At 37.2% G+C, this 13,744-nt stretch overlaps 1 pseudogene; it reads right to left on the minus strand.

Moving 5' to 3' along the window:
* Window positions 1-765: 765 nt before the first annotated feature.
* Window positions 766-4,535, minus strand: LOC122138692 (annotated as a pseudogene).
* Between the last annotated feature and the right edge of the window lie 9,209 nt (window positions 4,536-13,744).

Raw genomic sequence — 13,744 nt, forward strand, 5'->3', positions numbered from 1 at the left:
ATTAGATCAAAAAGGTGCTTCTACTAAATACTGAGCAAAAGGTCTGAATATATTTTAATAAATGTGCAAAAATGTCAACAGTTCTGTGTTTTTCTGTCAATATGGGGTGCTGTGTGTACATTAATGAGGGAAAAAAATGAACTTAAATAATTTTAGCAAATGGCTGCAATATAACAAAGAGTGAAAAATTTAAGGGGGTCTGAATACTTTCCGTACCCACTGTACATCTTAGATGTCTTGAGGGTGAATACATTTTTAGCAAATTTTCAGTTTTGGGTGAAATATTCCTTTATTTTATTGTCAGCGTGAAGTCTGTTGCATATTTTAGCTTATTCCACCAAATCATTTTTATAGCTGACTAGTCATCTAGAAAAGTAGGCAACTGATTGCCAGGTCAGTGTTATGGTCCATTAGTAGTGGACAAAGACTTAGGGCTCAGACTAGTCAGGGAAACCTGCGCAATAACAAACTACCAAGCAACAAAGTTGTAGCTCATTTAAACAATGGTGCAGCAGTGTTTTTGTCCCATCAGATTAAGAAACCATGAGCTGGTTTAAGCTTTTATTTTGGTACAATGTCATGAACCTTGCAGACATCCAGTAACTGGTTCTTCCCCAAAAGCATTCATTTTAATAGTCTAATCACAAACTTATATCCCAGTAGCACAATAGTGTAAGCGCCAGCCTAGATGTTTAAGCAGAACGTCACGGCACCAACACATTTAATTGTTTTTTTTTTTTAAGACAATATGTTGTTTCAGAACTATTAACAATGCTTTAAGGGTCCTATCACGTTGGTGCTGAAGGTGTTTTTCATGTTCTCAGCACTGCTGGTCTGAATGGTGCCCTTGCCACGATTCCAGCATTATTCACAAGCAGGTTCAAACCACTGTTTCCCAGTAGAGATCCCACTTTCTTTGCAGATTCTTTGATGCTGCTTGGATCATCAGCATCTAAAAGTTATAGAACAAATAGCAGTTTAATCTCATGTCTCAATAATAACATAGTCTCAAAATAAATAAATTACATCTGCATCATTTCTAATAAAAAAAATTAAATTCACATTACCAAGACGTATGATGGTGATCACACCTGGATGCTTTTTCACCAGTTCTCTCAATGCCTTAAGAAAGATAATATGCATTAAACAAGGTAAATTAGAATTTCTCCTGGTGTTTCTATTTGTGTTAGTTAGTTATTTATAACTCACCTCAGACTTCGGTCCTTCTGGATCACGACAGGTAGCAAAAATGTGACGTTTTGGACAAGAATCCTCCGAGAGTTGCTTAACAGTTTCTAAGCCCAAGCCCCGGTTGGCTCCGGTGATCAAGATATTTGCATGCTTTCACTGCTGCCCATGTTCTGTCAGTCTGCTTCTATCTGTCTGCTTTTGCAAAGCCACTATAATATTATGTAATGTGCATGTTGCGTCATGCTGCCATTGAGGACGTGAAAGAAAGATCGCAACACCTGTTGTGTAATATTCAGTTCCTGTGAAAACTGTTTCCAAAGGGTGGAGTAAACATGAATATCCCCGTCTTGTGGGCGTGTCCTTCAGACAAAGCGCAAAACGAATGGAAAACTGGACTAGTCATAGAAACATTTAATGAATGTAACTAATGTTTATACAGTATAATCTACAACAGAATTTTTGTTTTTAATTGGCTCTAAAGAGTCAAAATAAAAGACTTACTAAAAAAGATAACATTTTATTTGTTAACCTGCATGTCATGTTACTATTAACCGACATCAGAGAACATTAAAGTGTGTTCTTAAAGTACTGAAATATATACTAGCTTTAATTAATCTCAGAAGATATTAATCTCAGGAGCAGTTGGGAGAACAAAGTTTGGCTGACAAAAATGTTTGGGAATTCCTGTCCAACAATGTTGAAGATCAGAAATGGTTTCATTGTACAGTATGTATATACTTGAAAAATGAGAAAAACACTTCTGAGTAAGATTTTTAAATGTTAAGCATGCACAACACTTTGGATCATGGGATTAACTTTTGAATAAGATTTTCAAATGTTAATCATGATTAACACAAAGTTCAGACAAATTTTAAAAGGGACCGTTCATTCAAAAAAAAAAAAATTCACTGTTTCAAGGGTTGCATGACTCATTCTTTCTGTAGAAGACAATTTGAGAAATAATGAAAGCGTTGTCATTTTTGGGTGCACTTATATCTTTGATCTATTAGTGCTTGGAGATTGGTGATTCCCAAACAGGTGAATGTGGAAAGATGTTGATGTTTTTATCTTTTTTTAATAAATAAAAAAAGCTTAAAAATATTATTAATAAAAAAAGAAAATATGTGACATATATATCCACAATAAATGCACATTTACTTGTAAGACAATAATTCTATATGATATCCAGTATAATATGAAGAAGAAGAAAAAAGAATAGGATACTCGGACAAGTTTTGCATAAATACATTTTATTAGGCCACAGATACGTTTGTAGAGGTTTATATTTCAAGCACTGTTGTAAACACTACAGTACTAGTCACCAATGGCAACTAGGTAGGCTACTAATCAAACTATTCAAACAAAAATTTGTTTCACAAATGAAATAAAAAGCTTAGCGCCTCAAAGAGTAAAAACCATATTAGCCTGGGTTAGCAGAGGTTACAGTGTTTGGTCTTCCGAAGGAGGACACAACTAGAAATCAGTGGTTAAGTTGTATTTACAACACTGTTCCAGAACAGTTCAAACCAAATATTCAGATGAGTACAGCGCAATTTGCAGAGGATGAGGACGGTTTCCTGTGAGAGTAGCCTACAATGCCGATGTCTGTTTCTATAAAGTGGGGCAACTCCAACTTTGCAAGGACAGTCTGGTGCTTCTGACTCAAAGTCTGTAAGTATGTTTTCATATTTAAATAAATTTGCCACTGATGATTCAAACCTGAGTTTTGAGCAGTGTAGAGTAGCACTTGTTGTTTGGCATTTCTCTGATCACAAAAACAGACATGGTTTCATGTTTATGCAGCGCGATACGCAACACGTAAAAAGACAGTGTGATGGGTTTTACACACGGCATCACAGTATGGTAAGGGGCGTAACATTTCTTTCACAAGCTTGAGGAATTCGGCCAATCTTATGCAGCGCGATACGCAACACGTAAAAAGACTGTAAAAATCGACACGTTTCAGAAAGGCAGAGCATAGAGGAGCAAACAATATGTACAAAAAATTTTTATGTGAAAAAAATAATGTTCTTTGAACCTTAAAACCACATAAACAAATTGCATTACACCAAATACACAAAATAATGTTATTTTTAGCAACGTTATATGACCTCTTTAATGGATTAATATTTTCCGTTCCATTCGTTTGCCGCGTTGTCTCAAAGGACACGCCCACAATATGAGAACTAATGAATATTCATGTAACTCCACCCACTGGAACCGTTTCAAGAAGAAAAAAGCAACCTCGACATCCGATCGAAGACCTTCCGCTTCATGAGTTCTCTCCAGTGTTGGAAAGCTGAGCTGATTCCGATATTTACACTACTTCTTGCCTTATTGCCTTATGCCTTCTTTCATTCCGAATACGTTTTCCTCTTTTGTTTTTTATCTGCCATCTCTATCTTTCTGTTGCTCTGCTCGGCTAATGTCTGTCCTGTGCACTGAACACTCTCTCGTCCACATCATTAGTAGACACGCCCCTTACTACTGATTGGCTACAAGTTTTGTTACTCGGCCAAAAATCAGTTTTATAAAAGCGGTTTTTAAAAAATCTCTTACCCCACCTTTAACATTTATGCAATTTAATTTAAGATGCAAGTCTTAAGGCTCTAAAATATAAATGACTGTAAAATCCACAGCTGTCAATCAGAAATTTGCAACTAACCCTAGATAATGCTACCATGTTTTGGTCCACCACAACCAAATACCATTAAACGAATGAATAGTTTATTTGAGTAAAGGTAAAGTGTGGCAAACAAACTGCTTTTTGCTGGTTCTGTTGATATTTTCTCTGCATTACTGACTTTCATTTCAGAGAATAATGCAATGCAGAAATATGTGTACTCTAAATGACTAGGCTATGTGACTGTTTATGTCTGGATGTGTCAAGAACAACAAGGCTATACTCATGCACAGTCAGTAGGTTTGGTGATGGCAAATAAAGTGATGGGGTTGATATGCATGCTTGTTTACATGTCACAAGCTTCTGTTCTGATCGGATTTACTCTTTTGACGTGCATACTGCATGAATATACAGAGTTTACCCGCTGTTGTTGCATACTGTTTTAAAAGTCACACTTGATATTTATCTACTTCGGGTACTAATTAGGCAATGTCCAGCACATGAACTGTTGTGCTGCTTACTTTATGACATAGTAAATGTGCCCCTTCCCGCACCCAAAACCAGTCGGCTGTGGATGATAGTCTTAAACATAATGACTGGTGGGACGTTGTGCTGCTCCACTTCACAGATGCTGAGTGAAAGGGAAGTTTTACAATGACAGGACACTCATTTATGACACTTTATTCACCAGGAAGAACAGCTCGTTCTGCGTGTCATACATCATTGCTCTATTGTTCTTTACATCACTGCACATGCACAGTACTTTCCAGTTTTGGTTTTCAGTCCGATCAAAATGTTTACATGTCCTCTTGTTCTGATGACAAAAGAAACAACCACCCCTTACAATCCGATCGAAATCTGAATGGATCTGGCCAATTCAATTCGACTGATGGGTTAATGTGACTTTTTCTGACTGTGCTTAGTCCTTTTACGAATCGGTGTAGTAGGGTCCATGTAAATGCAGCTGACAATCTGACCCATAGAAAACACGAGGAACAGCAGAACCATTAATACTTATTTCTATTCATATTTCCGAAACTTATAGGAAAAACAAAACATTTGGGGCAGAGTAGGGATACTTGCAACACTTAATAAATGGTAACATCAGTAATAATTTAATGCACAAGATAATCACAATGGCCATGTTAATAGCTACACAAATAATTAAAATCTCTAACTCTCCTTCAATAAAGACAGTTTCATAAATTATAGACACAGATTTTCTCAGCCACCTTTATGAGGTGCAGCCTAGGATGCTTTTTTAACAGAGAGAGAGAGAGAGAGAGAGAAATCAGGCATTGTTTAATCATTTTTATAGATTTTTTTCTTGTTATATTGTTTCTAATTAATAGGTTAGGAGTACTAAAATGATAATGATGTCTAACTTTAAAGGGGGTCATCGGATGCTCATTTTCAAGTTTGATATGATCCTTTAGCGTCTTAATGAAAAGTCTGTAACATAGCTTGGTTTAAAATTTCTCAGTAATAGTGTAAAAAACACCCTTTTTAACCCCGTCAAAAAACAGCTCTTTTCAAAGCAAGCCCTTATTAGGAAAACCCTATTTGCAAAGATTCATTAAAAAAACCTTATACTCTGGTTCTTCTGTTGGTGAAGCTGTGGATCACAAATGATTTGCGGGAACATAGAAGCTTTTAGGTATAGATCGTGGGGTGCATTCCCTTCAAAAGACCATTTCTTTCACAGCCACCTTCTTCTCTGTCTTAATGAAATGCTCTCAGTGCAATATCAGCTTGCCATGTCTTTCACAATGTCAACAGGAAAAGTCTAACATTAGAAACCGTATTGAAAGTAAGCATTTTAACAGATCACGCTGGCGCTCATAGCGCGTTTTTAGGGGTCCATGCAGCAGTTACCGTAGCCTATATATGTGCACTTTTAGCTTGAAAAATTAGCTCAGGCAATCAGGTATGGCTGGATTTCCGTGCGGTAACAAGCCTATGAAACATCCACAAACTTCTGCAATCCTCTGCTTTATAATCTATGCTGCCATTATGACGCCACAACAACACGTCACCTGGCCCTTTCTGTTTTTATTGAGAAATACAGTGTTGCCATGCGCCAGAATTGATACTACTTGTATACTGCTGCCTACATCCTACTCCTTACAGAAAACGTTCTTCATTTTTATATATCATCTGTAGATCTGTAACTGCAACACATCAAAATGTGACTTTTTTATTTAAAACTGTGTCACTGACCACTGAAACGGAAATCTGTGAGAATAATGGAACGTGCATTAGAGTGCTGTTGGCAGTTTAATTATGATGAGTCATTTCCTATGTTTACCAAAATATGAGTTAAAGAGAACAGAGCGTGAGATGGTCAGATTCACGATATGCATTCAACTCCAAAAATATCCCTATTAATGTGAAATGCTGCCTATTTACATTTTAAAAAGGGCTCATGGTCTGGAAAAACCTATTATTCTTTTATTTTTTTTTGGAAAAGGTTGTGTGGGTGAGAATGTTTTTTCTCTGCGTACTTGGTTACCTTTTTGGTGAATTCACAACTGGAAGCGTGGAGAGCAAACAAGTCCGGTTGGTTTGGTTGTTATATATGTTCCTGTGTTTGAATGGAACTGAACATCAAGGCAAAAGTGCTTTATTCCAACACAGAGCAGCGCGGGACGGTACAATCTCGCTCACTCCTGTTACTTTATGGCCAGGACGAACAAATCCTTGGTCAATACATGCATGTTCTGTAGCATGCATGTCCATCAACAGGATATTATACTGACAATGACAAAAAACAGCCTTGGCAAAGGCATAAACATCTCAATAGAAGGGGGGGAAGAAAACAAACAAAAAACCCACAAACCCATAGCTGAACAGATGATCTTATCACCCCCAGCAAACATTAACAGAGACTTAAGCCATTTCACACAGAATTAAATTTTCTTCAAAGAACGATGACTTCAAAAATATAACTGAAGACACCGAAGGCTTGTTCCTAAGCCTCCTCTGAGAATAACTAACAGATGTTGTGGTAAAAACTGAGAAATAAATATTGTGGATCGTTCATCTTTGGCTGTTTAATCAAGCTCCTTTTTTTTGCAGCTTGCCAAAGCAATATGCAAGTCCAGAGAGAGTTTTGGGAAAAATGAGAACGGTAGAGAAACGTTCACCAAATGTACAAGCACCACCGTTCTGATCCGGTCTTGATGCATCCCAGGTCCTCAGAGCGGCTGACAGACACTGAATGTACATGTCACAGAGCAAACAGTGAAACAAACCCCGTCCACAGACATTTGGCAGCGTGTTCCTTTGGCAGTCCAAGTTAAGATTGGCAGTGCTGGCTATTAACGTGACATTCCCACATGCACAGAGACTAATACAAGTTTACATCATAAATGCACTTACGTGGCCTAGGCTGTCTGGCATCAAAAATAATTTGATGCATAAATCAAATGTAAATGAGTTCTTCAAAGGTCCTGTCTTGAAAAGTCCTTTCGTAAGAAAAATAAGGATTAGATTACACCGTAAAAAGTGAATTTGTGTTGCTTAAATATACAAAAGTTTGGAATCCATTTGCATTGATGTGATTTAAAACGAATCCAATATTTTCTTTGGAGAACTTTATTATGTAAATTTGATTTAAAAAACCTTGACTTTATGTAATCATTTTAAAGATTCAATAGATATTGTTCGCTTTGTATACTCCTGACAAATTAAAAAAGTGTAGACAATAAATATTTGATAGTCACAACTCTTCTAGTATTTTAAAACTTTTAAAACTTTTTTCTAACCAGATGCCTTGTCTTTACATTTTTCATCTTTACTACTGTGTATCTAAAGTAAACAGTTGATCATTATATGTGCTTTCCCTGGGAATCAAAACCCATGGGCGTTTCTTGACTACAGAAACACGAATTTTGGTGTAGAATGTTTTAAAACGGGAACTACTTAGAAATGATGGGATGACTCAGTTGCCTTAAAAGATTGACACGTTCAATCTTGGTTTGTACAGACTGTTTTTTTTTTTTTTTTATACACTGTCACAGGCAGTGTGTATATTTTACATTAGATAGGCTCATTTAAGGTACATTAGATAAATGTTTAATTTAAACATCTAATACCACCTGCTATTTATAGAATCATACTTACTGAAACAAGCCATGTTTATGTTGTTTGGTAAGGGATCATAGAAGATATAGTAGAAGTCTTCAGACTTTATTGTGCGACTAGGGCAAAGCACAAGGATGAAAGAAATGACTGGAAAGTAAAGCAGGTATGGCAATACTGTTTTTTTTTTTTTTTTTTTTTTTTTTTAAGCATTTTCTTGAGAGATAATGAGAGATGAAACCTATTTGGTAAACTGGGCAGTGTTTCCTCATGGAGTCGACTTCAAATCATTATTCATTTGGGTGAAAAACTGTCCATGTCAAGAAAAATAAATTATATTTGTATAAGAATGAAGCCTACTTTTAAGACCATTATCATTGTACATAATTACAATTACCATATTTTCTGGAATACTAGTTGGAATACCTTTTTATCATGTGAAATGTGCTGGGGTGTGACATGTATTCCCCACGCGTGGGAACCAAACACCATTAACTGTTATGTGAAAATAGCACACTCTTAAAAAATAAAGGTGCTTCCCGATGCCATAGAAGAAATTTTTTGTCTAAAATGGTTCCATAAAGAACCTTTAACATCTGAAGAACCCTTCTGTTTCACAAAAGGTTCTTTGTGGCGAAAGATGATTCTTCAGATTTTTAAAAAAACGTAAGAGAGAGATGCTTCTTTAAAGAATAACCTTGGAACTGAATGGCTCTCTTGTGGAACCAAAAAGGGTTCTTCTATGGCATCGCTTGAAGAACCCTTTTGAAGCGCCTTGTTATTTTTAAAAGTGTATCATAGTTCAAAAACGGTCCTAAAAAGGCTTCTTTTGTTTATGCAAAACATAAATTTTTTATTTCTTGTCATTTTGGACATTTAATGTGACCTGGACAGGCTTTCTCGATAGTTTCTGTGTAATGCAGCCATTAGCTGATTCAATGAAAGCTTAAAAATCGTGTTCTCTGGTGTTTCTCAACAGTTTATGTTGTATTTTGACTATTTGATTGAAGGCAACCTAAAAGCTAGATCACTTTTTACAGTGTATATTCAGCGCACAGTCACTTCGGCAGAGGTATCTCTCTCTCTTCTCTCTCTCTCAGACGAACACCCACACACACAAGTATGTCCATCTCTTGTGCTGGTGGCCTGTGGTGATTGTGTTCATAGATGAGTGCTGTCCTGTGTCTCAAATCTGGCCCTACTGTCCTGTGCCTCTGCTGGCCCCGCGCTGGGCTTGCGACTGCCGGCCTGGTTAGGGACTGGTGACAGAAGGTCTGGTCTGATCAGATACCTGCAGGAATGACAACAGAATACTATCCTCAAAATAAGCATAAAATACATAGCACACACAAATATTGGGTAAAATACTAATTTTTAATTATTCATGTTTGAAGCACCCCCAACAATGCCATAAAAAGCTATCTAGTGATGTCATCGTACTCACACGACATCATGGAGCTCCAGGCTTGTGTGTCAGGGGAAGGGTTGATAAGAATATAAGACAGTCTGTTGCCTTGGTCCGTCATCCCATCTGACAGTAAGGAGAGAGGAGCTGAGACCTATACCATCACTAAGTCTAAACACGAGATTACCAAATATGAGCATACAGAATCAGAAACAGAGGACAAAGTGTTGAATGATTCACTTTAAAATGACCTGAAGGAAAGTATCAAGTACTCTTCTGTTCAAAGTTGAGGTCAGTATGATTTTTAATGTTTTTTTTCGCTTATGCTCACCAAAGAATGCATTAAATTTGATAACTAAAAATACTGTAATATTGTGAAATCTTATTTAATATATGTTCAAATGTATGTAATTTATGTCATTTAAATGTAAATTTATTTCAGTGAGCACAGAAATCATTCTAATAAGGATTTGATGATCAAGAAACATTTTTCTTATGTTGAAAACAGTTTGTGCTGGCATAATAATTTTTTTTGTTGTTGTTGAAATCAATCTTTTTTTTTTCTTCAGGATTTTATTGCTTTGATGAATAAAAGTGTTAATTTGAAATTGATATCTTCTTTAAAGGGATACTCCACCCCAAAATGAAAATTTTGTCATTAATCGACACAAGGATGCATTGTTTTCTTTCAAATCAAAGCGTAAATAAATAAATTAGAAAACTTATCCTGTGGCGCGGCGGGATGACATAGAAGAGCAAAGCTGCCTGCGTACAGCTAATATTACTCCAAAATGACGCGTACCGTGATGTGGGAGTGGACACAGAGGAGACAAATTGTGTGAATAAAGTCATTATTTTGATTTTATTCACCTAACAAAAAATAGTTCTCGTCGCTTCATAATGTTCCCGGTTGAACACCTGATGGCAGATGGACAATTCCTGACGATGCTTTTCATACTTTCTGGACCTTGACAGTGTTACTTTACTTGGCAGTCTATGGAAAAGTCACAGGCTTCCCGGTTTTTTCATCCAAAATAATCTTACATTGAAATTGAATTACATTGCTTGGGGTTATAACTGTTTTTACCTGTCACTTCTGAAAAATTTAACGCATCCCCTTTGCAGAAAAAAAGCACTTACTTATTTCAAAAACTTTAAAATATAGTGTAAACAAAAACTATAAGATAAAACTAAATATTGTATCCTTGTGTTCTCTAATGAACAGTGTGGACAAAACAGGTCTTGATGATTTCCCGATTTTATTGTTATTACAGCATTTTCATTATTTCACGCTTATTTGAAATACATCATAGAATATTAGAACCCATATATTTTTAGATACAGTGTATCACCCAGCGGTGTTGCACACTCACTAAATCCAGATGGCGCTAGGAAGAGCCCCCAGGGATGTTTCAGCGTACCGTTGTGCGGACCAAAAGCTTGAGCTACCTGATTCTCTCGGAGCGGCGGAAAACAGGTTCAGTCTCTGCTGGAATGATGCGCTCGGCCTGCACTACCCACCCCCCCCCCCCCCCCCCACCCCCCCCCCCCTCCCTGGCCCCGCTGGAGGCCCGCCCACCTTTATCGACTCACACCGCAGCGCACACGCATGCTCTTCCTTCCTCAGGAGCGGTGTGGTCCTGGACTGTGATGAGGATGAGGAGGAGGGAGGCTCGGGATCGACGTTGGAGTTACGGGAATGGACCGGTAGCGGCAGAGCAGAGGCTGCGGCGGGGTCGCGTGTACCCGTAGTAGTCCTCCACCGTGCATGGACACCTGAGACCTGAAAACAACCACCACGTGGAATCAATTCTCCCACTGAAACGCTTATGAGGACAAATAAACAAAAAAACTGACAGAAAGATGCACAAGCACCCACGGTACCTCTGAAACGGGCAGTTATGTGCTTCAGTGCGGTGGTAGATGCGATGGGAATGTCTCCGGGCGATGAGCACGCTTCTGGTAGAGACGACCATAAACTACGGATCCACAAAAATCCTCCTCGTGATCTTTCATTACAAGGAACATATGGTAATATCATCATCCAGTGTCCTTCAATTTCATTATGAATGCATTCATTATGGGCATAAACAGTACAAGATACAGAATCATTATGGGACTGAGTGATTGCCACTCAAGGGCCCAGCAACCCACAGGAAGCCAGAGCCAGGCAGGGAGTCGAGAACCTACAGCAGTTGGTGATGGAGAATTCACTGTAGTCCTTCACAAAGGACTGCAACACACACAAAAGATGAAATCAGGACACTAAGACCCGTTTAAAATATATGACAGTCATTTCATTCATTCAGTGAATATTTCAGAAGACTCTAGCAGGTCCAGGGTAGACTCTCGTATTTAAGAGATGTGGAAAGACAAGGACATTGAGGAAACAGTCGTTTCCCATAGCCTTGTGTTGAGTTATTAAGTGATGAGAATGGTACGGGAATGTATATTAACTTTCATGATTACATGTCCTTAACGATTTGAGAGAGGCATCTTCAGATCGAATCAAAACCTACTGACTCAGTTGTTGAGACAGAGCGCTAAGACCTTTTTAACTAGTTCATTATGAAAAGCAGCTCACAGGGAGTTAAATTTGCAGTTGGATTCATCTATGGATGTATGGGTGGTATTATTACTGAAGCCTTTCTCTTCTCATCACCTTAATTCAGACCATCCCGTCTGAGTTACAACATCACACTTAGCGTGGTGCTGTCAGAGTTTCTAGGAATGTGGGTCAGCCTTATCAAGGTCAAATATCTGTTAATGAAACTAAAACCAAACTTCATTAGAGCTGACCATTCTGAAACGTAAAAATACAGTATATAGAATATACCCTTAAATACGGGGCATTGACACAACAGTTTTTCCATGGCTTCGGTTGTCACAGGAAACTGTATGGTTGGTCGTATAGTCTGATGTGTACTGCATTTTAAAGACAAATGCACAGCTTTTGAAAGTCTGATCACAAATGGAGATTGCAATGTAAGATGGCAAAATTGCCTGACTCTGGCACCAATTTAATCTAAATAATGTCAAGTTTATATTTGCATTTATGTAATCAGATTACTTTTTCAAGTAACTAGTAAAGTAACACATTACTTTTAAATTTACAACCAAATATCTGAGTTTCTTTTTCAAAGTAACGCAAGTTACTTTGTTTTCCCATTTATTCACTGACACCTCTCTTATCCCCGTGTTGAGAGAACAATTTTGGTGTGACATACTTTACACATACTTTTGGTGTGAAAGGTCTTACAGTTTCCAAAATATAACTTTTTGTTGTTGTTGTATTTAAAAAAAAATAAACAAGCCCCGTTCAGGGGACAAAAGTAATGGGAAAAGTAACACAATAATGCAATTAGTTACTTTTATTTTAGTAATGCGATATTTTCTTTTAAAAATTGAATGATAATTATGAAATGATCCTTTTGGATGTTATTATTCATAATCACCCATTTTAGAAACCTGGAAAGAATTGTTTTGTTTTTAAAAATTTATAAAACATTAAAAGTAAAAAGAAAAAATTGGGAATTTTTAAAAAAAAAAAAAAAAAACAAAAAAAACAACAACAACAACAAAAAAAACCCGGCTCAAATTTAAGGGTTTAAAATTTGAAATCCAAAAATTCCAAATAGCTTTGTTGGAATTCCATACATCTCCCCATACTACTTTCCAATGGAAATGAATGATTTCGGTTTTGTCAGTTAGTAGATGAGTAAAAAAAAAAACTGCTTTACCTATTTTTTATGACATTGTAAAAAAAAAAAAAAATTGAAGGGAAACATGTTTTTAAAAAATTTTACACTGAATTTAAAATACAAAGATGAACAATCATAGAATCAAACTCACTCAATAGACAATTCCCGAAATCACATTTATCTTGTATTTGGCCAGAGACGGAAAAGTGAATCCCAAAGTCGGTTTTTTATAATTTTTATAATGAAAGACAAAAAAAAAAAGCAGTAGATTTAGATAAATGCGTGGTCACCTGCATTATAGTTACCTGATAGAGTAGAGAGTGTCTAACATACTGACACTAAACACTTTCCCAGCCGCAAAAAGGTAATCTGAGCAAAGAACCCCCAGGGGTTTGAGCCTCTCTCTTTCTCTTTCTACAAACACAAAAAAGGGGTAGGATATCAAGGGTTTTTATAGGGGTTGGGTTTAAAAAAACATAAAGGGGGTTTTATTGTATTGTATTGTATCTGGGTTTACCTTTTTTCCCGTTTGGAGAGAAACTAGAGAATGGTGGGGCTTTCACTTTGGGCAAAGAAGGCAGCATGTTGGCCGGGGGGGGGGTGAGTTCCAGTTATGGGTGCAGAGGCTGGAAAGGGGGGGGGCCTTTGAGAAAAAGTGAGGAGAGAGTGTCAAGTCCCCAGATGCCTTTAAGCTGGCAGATAACAAACATGTGGAAGGACCTACTGAAGAGCGTCTGAACA

This window comes from Cyprinus carpio, chromosome A3 (genome assembly GCF_018340385.1).
Source record: "Cyprinus carpio isolate SPL01 chromosome A3, ASM1834038v1, whole genome shotgun sequence".
NCBI lineage: Eukaryota > Metazoa > Chordata > Actinopteri > Cypriniformes > Cyprinidae > Cyprinus > Cyprinus carpio.